The sequence below is a fragment of the Nicotiana tomentosiformis genome, chromosome 5 (genome assembly GCF_000390325.3).
Source record: "Nicotiana tomentosiformis chromosome 5, ASM39032v3, whole genome shotgun sequence".
In the NCBI taxonomy this organism is placed as follows: domain Eukaryota; kingdom Viridiplantae; phylum Streptophyta; class Magnoliopsida; order Solanales; family Solanaceae; genus Nicotiana; species Nicotiana tomentosiformis.
The window spans coordinates 88,461,631-88,467,812 of NC_090816.1; the positions used below are offsets into that span (position 1 = coordinate 88,461,631).

Here is a 6,182-nt window from a genome sequence, read left to right on the forward strand (position 1 = left end):
AATACTCGATATAGCACGACCCAAAATGATATAAAAACTTATACATGTGACATACGGACCTATAAGCCTCTAAGAGTACATAAACATCATTAAGGTCGGGACAGGGCCCCGCCATACCAATCAATACATGTCCAAAGCATACTGACCAAATAGGTAACTCTGGAGCAAGTGGAGTGCACCAATACCTTCCGTTGAGATGATAGCCTACTAGGAGGAATGTCAACCTGTCTATCGGGACCTGCGGGCATGAAACACAGCTTCCCCAGGTAAAAGGGACGTCATTATGAATAAAGTACCAAGTAAGTAAGGTCGGAAATCATAAATAAGAAGAGTAATGTAAAGAGAGATAGAGGAGATACAACCTGTAACATCTGAGTGCCACTAAAGGCGACTAACATGAAATGCATGATATATATATATATATATATATATATATATATATAGATACACTTTTAAAAATATACGCCTCTGTGGGTATCATCGTCATCATATCATACTCGGCCTCGAAGAGGACACGATAAAAACATACCCGGCCATCATAAGGCTCCATAGAATTGTACCCAGCCACGTGGAACTCGGTAAAACCAACTGATCAGTGGTTGCACAATAGATGCCGTACCCGGCCAACTATAGCGCAGCTCGGTAGAGTAAAATAGATACATATATATAATTCATGTTGGACTCATGGAATCATGTTCTAAACCTTTCAGAGTGACGTAAGGTCGTCGCACCTTTGATGGTAGGCTATAATCCCGTATTTTAGTCACTTATTGCACTCTAATTTACTGCACTTTTATTGTGTTTGAGCTTCAATCGCTAGTGTGTTGTATTTATTGTGTGTTTATGCCTTATAAGAGTGATTTCGAGCTATGTAGATGTTATGGAGCTAATTCGAGTGATTTGGAGCTTTGAAGTCTGAGTAAAAGCCCAAGGGATTAAATTGGGATCATGTTCGGGAGTCAAGAACCATGTCTGGATATCAAAAAGCAAGTAAAATTCCGTACTGTGAGAAAGCCCCATTGTCGCGGCGCGTGCCCATTCTCCTGATGTATGTCAGAAATCAACTCTTTGGATTTCCCCACTAATGCTCCGCATGGCATGTCGCCCCATGCGGCGCGCCTGTGAAAATTTTACAGAGTAATTATCCTATTTCGACTAGGAGAAGGTGGTATCGTCTGGGCCCAACTCTGCTTGGTATAAATACATGGAAAAACATTATTTTCTGGAATTTTGACTCATATTCGACCTAAGAAGGCTAAGGAGGAGTTGGAAGAACATGAATTGCTCCATATATATGTAGTAGGTCTTTTTAGGATTTGATGGATTTGGTGTATTGATGTTTGTTTGTGGATTAGAACTCTAGTTTTATGTAATGAAGCGTTGTTGGATGATTTAGCTATTGCATCCATATTCACTTGTTCATATAATCGAGAGAGACATAACTTGTGATGTCTTTGCATTATATTGTTGGTTGAATTCATTAATTTTTCTTAGTAATCGAAAGAGGCTACTTGAATTATTGATTAAATCTAGTTAGGAGAATAATCGAAAAAGGTTCTCCTAAAGACCAATCCACTACACATTCTTGCATATCTTCACGTGCTTAAATTGGTTCATCTTGTGAGGTTGAGACTTAATCGAGAGAGGAGTTTCTACTAAACGTTTGAGCTAATAATTGAGTGAATTCGAGAGACTCACTTGAACATTAGAAGTGAATTATCTAGAGTTAGATCCAAACCAATTATCTTTCACCTATCCAATTGACCCGCTATTGTCTCCCACTGATAACTTCCTTGCTTATCTTTGATTCGATTATCATTAGTCAATAGCTTTAGATTCTTAGTTAATTTTAGTTAGAAATCATATAAACCTCAATTGTTGATTCTCTTGGATAGCAATTAAGCGAGAAACTATGAAAATATTGTTTAACTCCAATCACTGTGGATATGATATTATACTATACTATCTTTGACTAGCGAGCATAATTTAAGTGTGTTTAGAGCTTGTCAAAATTTGGCGCCGTTGCCGGGAATTTGCAATCAATAGTGTTTGAAATAGTTTGTAGTACTAATTCAGGAATGTTTCTTTTTCTTTTATTTTATTTTTCTCTTTTTATGTTTGGTTCTTTGAGTGTGCGTAGGTTACATGCTCAGAGTAGTACATGACTAGAACTTTTGCGAAGGAAGTGCTACCTAACGAACCAGAGATAGGAAAACAACTGCGACAATTGAGGAAAGAAAGAAATCTCATAGAGACATCAGAAAAGGTTAGGCAGTCCTCAACTAAAGAACTTATGGCTGGAAACGGTGAAGATAATGTAGATTTTGCGAGAGAAGCAGCCCAACGAAGAGAACAAGCTACACAGTATGCTAGGGAAGCAGCTATTAGAGATGCACAGAACATCTATGAAGAATAGAGGGGTCTCAGAATTAATCAACAGCAACCCTTACATGGGACACCACTTGGTTATTATGCTAGACCAATCTACAATCAAGGTTTATCAAGTGTTAGACCACTTCCAATTGCAACTAATAATTTTGAGTTGAAGCAGGGGTTGCTCCAAACCCTTCAAAATTATTGTGTCTTCAGAGGGAAGATGAACCAAGATCCAAATAACTATCTAATGGATTTCGAGGAGATTATGAACACCTTTCAATACAATGGTGTGTCACAAGATGCAGCTTACTTAAGGGAATTTCCCTTCACACTCAAAGATGATGCAAAGCAGTGGCTTTAAAGCTTACCTAATGGATCGATTCGAACATGGGATGAGATGACCAGAAAATTTCTTGATAAATATTTCTCATAAGCTAAGACGAGCAAGTTTAGAAGAGAAATCCATAACTTCTGCCAGAAAGATACTGAGACTGTGTTTGAAACTTGGGAGAGTTTTAGGGAGATTGTTAAAAAGTGTCAACATAGCAAAATTGAACTCTAGATGCAACTTAAGGACTTTTGGGATGGATTGACACCGGCCTCACGTAGAACATTGAGCAATGCAGTTGGAGGCCCTTTGATGAAGAATACTCCAGAGCAGATAGTCACAATTCGTGATGAGTTGTTTTCTTGCCATTTTGGCCAATCAGATCTTTGTCGATATTCTTCGACAGATCGGGATTCAAGATCCTCACTATCTTGCATAATGTTAAGTGCAACATTATATGCAAAAATATTATCCACCAGTATTTCAGATCGATTTAAATTAATCCCTTTACCAATAGAACTTATTAAAAGCTTCTCACTCATTTGAGTCTCGGGTTCATTTATTTCTTCAGGAATCTCAGAACTAATCAGATATTGGGTCTCTTCAGGGGATCCCTTTATAGTATCATTTTGATCATTTGTTGATTTTCTTTTTCGAGGATTTCAATCCTTATAACCCAAAGGCCTACCACGCTTCAGGAGTACTTTAGATTCACTAGCTCTCATGCTAGTAGATGGTCTTGTTGGGACATCAATTCGGATAGACACATTCTCTGCAGGGATATGTGACTTAGTTATCCTTTTCAAATCAGTAAACGCGTCTGGCATTTGATTTTCTATATTTTATAAATGGATGATCTTCTGGACCTCCTGGTTACATATACGGGTATGTGGATCAAAATGGGATAATAATGAAACTTTCCACACAATTTCTCTTTTGATTTCCTTTTTCTCTCCCCCTAATTGTGGGAAATTTATTTTATCAAAGCGACAATCTGTAAATCGAGCAGTAAATAAATTCCCCATCAATGGTTCAAGATAGCGAATAATAGAGGGTGATTCAAAACCAACATATATTCCTAATCTTCTCTGCGGGCCCATCTTACTGCGCTGTGGTGGTGCTACTAACACATATACAACACATCCAAAAATTCGTAGATGGAAAATATTTGGTTCATGATCAAAAACTAATTATGACGAAAAATATTTATTATAATGTGTCGGTCTGAGACGGATAAGTGATGTTGCATGTAAGATAGCATGGCCCCAAACAGTAGTGGGCAATTTTGTTTTCATAAGTAGTGGTCTTGCTATCAATTGCAGGCGTTTAATAAATGGCTCTGCAAGGCCATTTTGAGTATGAACATAAGCTACAAGATGTTTAACTTTTATCCCAACTGATAGACAATAATCATCAAAAGCTTGAGATGAGAATTCTCCAGTATTATCTAGGCAAATAGCCTTTATAGGATAATCTGAGAATTGTACCCTTAATCGAGTTATTTAAGCTAATAGCTTTGCAAACGCTAGGTTGTGAGATGATAGTAGGCACACATGAGACCATCTTGAAGATGCATCTATTATGACCATAAAATATCTAAACAACTCACTTGGTGGGTGAATAAGTCTACATATATCCCCATGTATACGTTCTAAAAAGGCAGGGGATTCAATGCCAACCTTCATTGGTGATGGTCTAGTGATCATTTTGCCTTGATAACAAGCATCACAAAAAATTTATTATTTGTAAGAATATTCAGGTTCTTTAATGGATGCCCACTCGAATTTTTAGTAATTCGTCTCATCATTATTGATCCAGGATGGCCCAAACGGCCATGCCAAAGCACAAAAATATTTGAATCAGTAAACTTCTGATTTACGATAGAGTGTGCTTCAACTGTACTAATCTTTGAATAGTATAAGCCAGAAGATAAAGTTGGTAACTTTTCTACAATGCACTTCTGGCCAGAAACATTCTTTGTAATACAAAGATATTCCATATTCATTTCATCTATCGTCTCAACATGATACCCATTTCGGCGGATATCTATAAAACTCAACAAGTTTCTTCGGGACTTGGAGGAAAATAATACATTGTCTATTATAGGTTTTGTTTCCTTAGACATAAATATAGTGTCTCTTCCGGAGCCTTCAGTCAAACTTATATTACCAGAAATTATTGAAACATTTGCTTTTTCCTTATGCAAATAAGAAAAGTATTTCTGATCTTTGAATATGGCATGAGTTGTTCCACTATCAATTACACAAATATATTCATGATTGGTCTTTGATTCAAACATAATTTGAGGATTATCCATATTCTTCAAAATGACATAAAAAAAAATAAATATGATAGTAAACATCATTATCAAAGCATAACTTTTATTTATGTACAACAATTACATAACCATACTATCTACTACAAACAACAAAAATTAAAATATTTAATTTACATCTCTACAGATTCATCACCGATCACATGACTTGTTTCTCCTTCCGGGAGTGCAAAGTAATCAGCTACATCTAAATACATGAAGTCTAAATTATCTTCAGAAATAAAATTTGCTTCAGCATTTTTCTCTATCTTCTTCAAGGAGGCTTGATAAAGTTCAACCAGGTGCTTTGGCGTACGACATGTACGTGACCAGTGCTCTTTTCCTCCACATCTATAGCATGCATTTTTTGGCTTTGCTGCTTGCACCGCTTCATGCTTTTGTTCCTTCCTTTTCCACTTCTGATGGTGAGGAGGGTTCTTTGGTGCATTATTATTACCATGTTTAGAGTTTCTTCCCCGACCACGGCCATGACCACGACTGGGGCCACGTCCTCTTCCAAGCTTAGCTTGGTGGAAGTTCGTCTCATTCACTTTAGGGAATGGACAAGAACCAGTAGGCCGGCTTTCATGATTTTTCATTAATAGCCCATTATGTTGCTCGGCTACAAGAAGATGTGAGATAAGTTCATAATACCTTTTTGAATCTCATCTCTCGATATTGCTGTTGCGGGAGCATATTCGAGGCATGAAAAGTGGTAAAAAATTTCTCCAACATATCATGATCAGTAAGATTATCACCACATAATTTTAATTGGGAAATAATTCTAAACATAGTAGAATTTTACTCACTGATAGATTTAAAATCTCGTAGCCTTAGATGAGTCCAATTATAACGTGCATGTGGAAGAACGACCATCTTCATGTGGTCATATCTATCTTTCAAATTATTCCACGGTATGACTAGATCTTTAATAGTGAGATGTTCCATTTTCAAGCCTTCATCAAGGTGATGTCTTAGGTATATCATTGCTTTGACACGATCTTGGTTTGATGCTTGATTTTTGTCCATGATGGTGTCTGCCAGACCCATCGCATCAAGATAAATTTCAGCATCAAGCACCCAAGACATGTAGCTTTTGCCCGATATATCCAGGGCTACAAACTCAAGTTTAGAAAGATTTGATATTATTTAAAAAAAGAAAGT

At 36.9% G+C, this 6,182-nt stretch overlaps 1 non-coding gene across 1 annotated transcript; it reads right to left on the reverse strand.

The window, feature by feature from the left end:
• Nucleotides 1–2,821: 2,821 nt before the first annotated feature.
• On the reverse strand, nt 2,822–2,928 carry LOC117275726 (small nucleolar RNA R71). The gene has a single exon (XR_004505924.1). It is a non-coding gene; the product is annotated as a small nucleolar RNA R71 (small nucleolar RNA).
• Nucleotides 2,929–6,182: the final 3,254 nt, after the last annotated feature.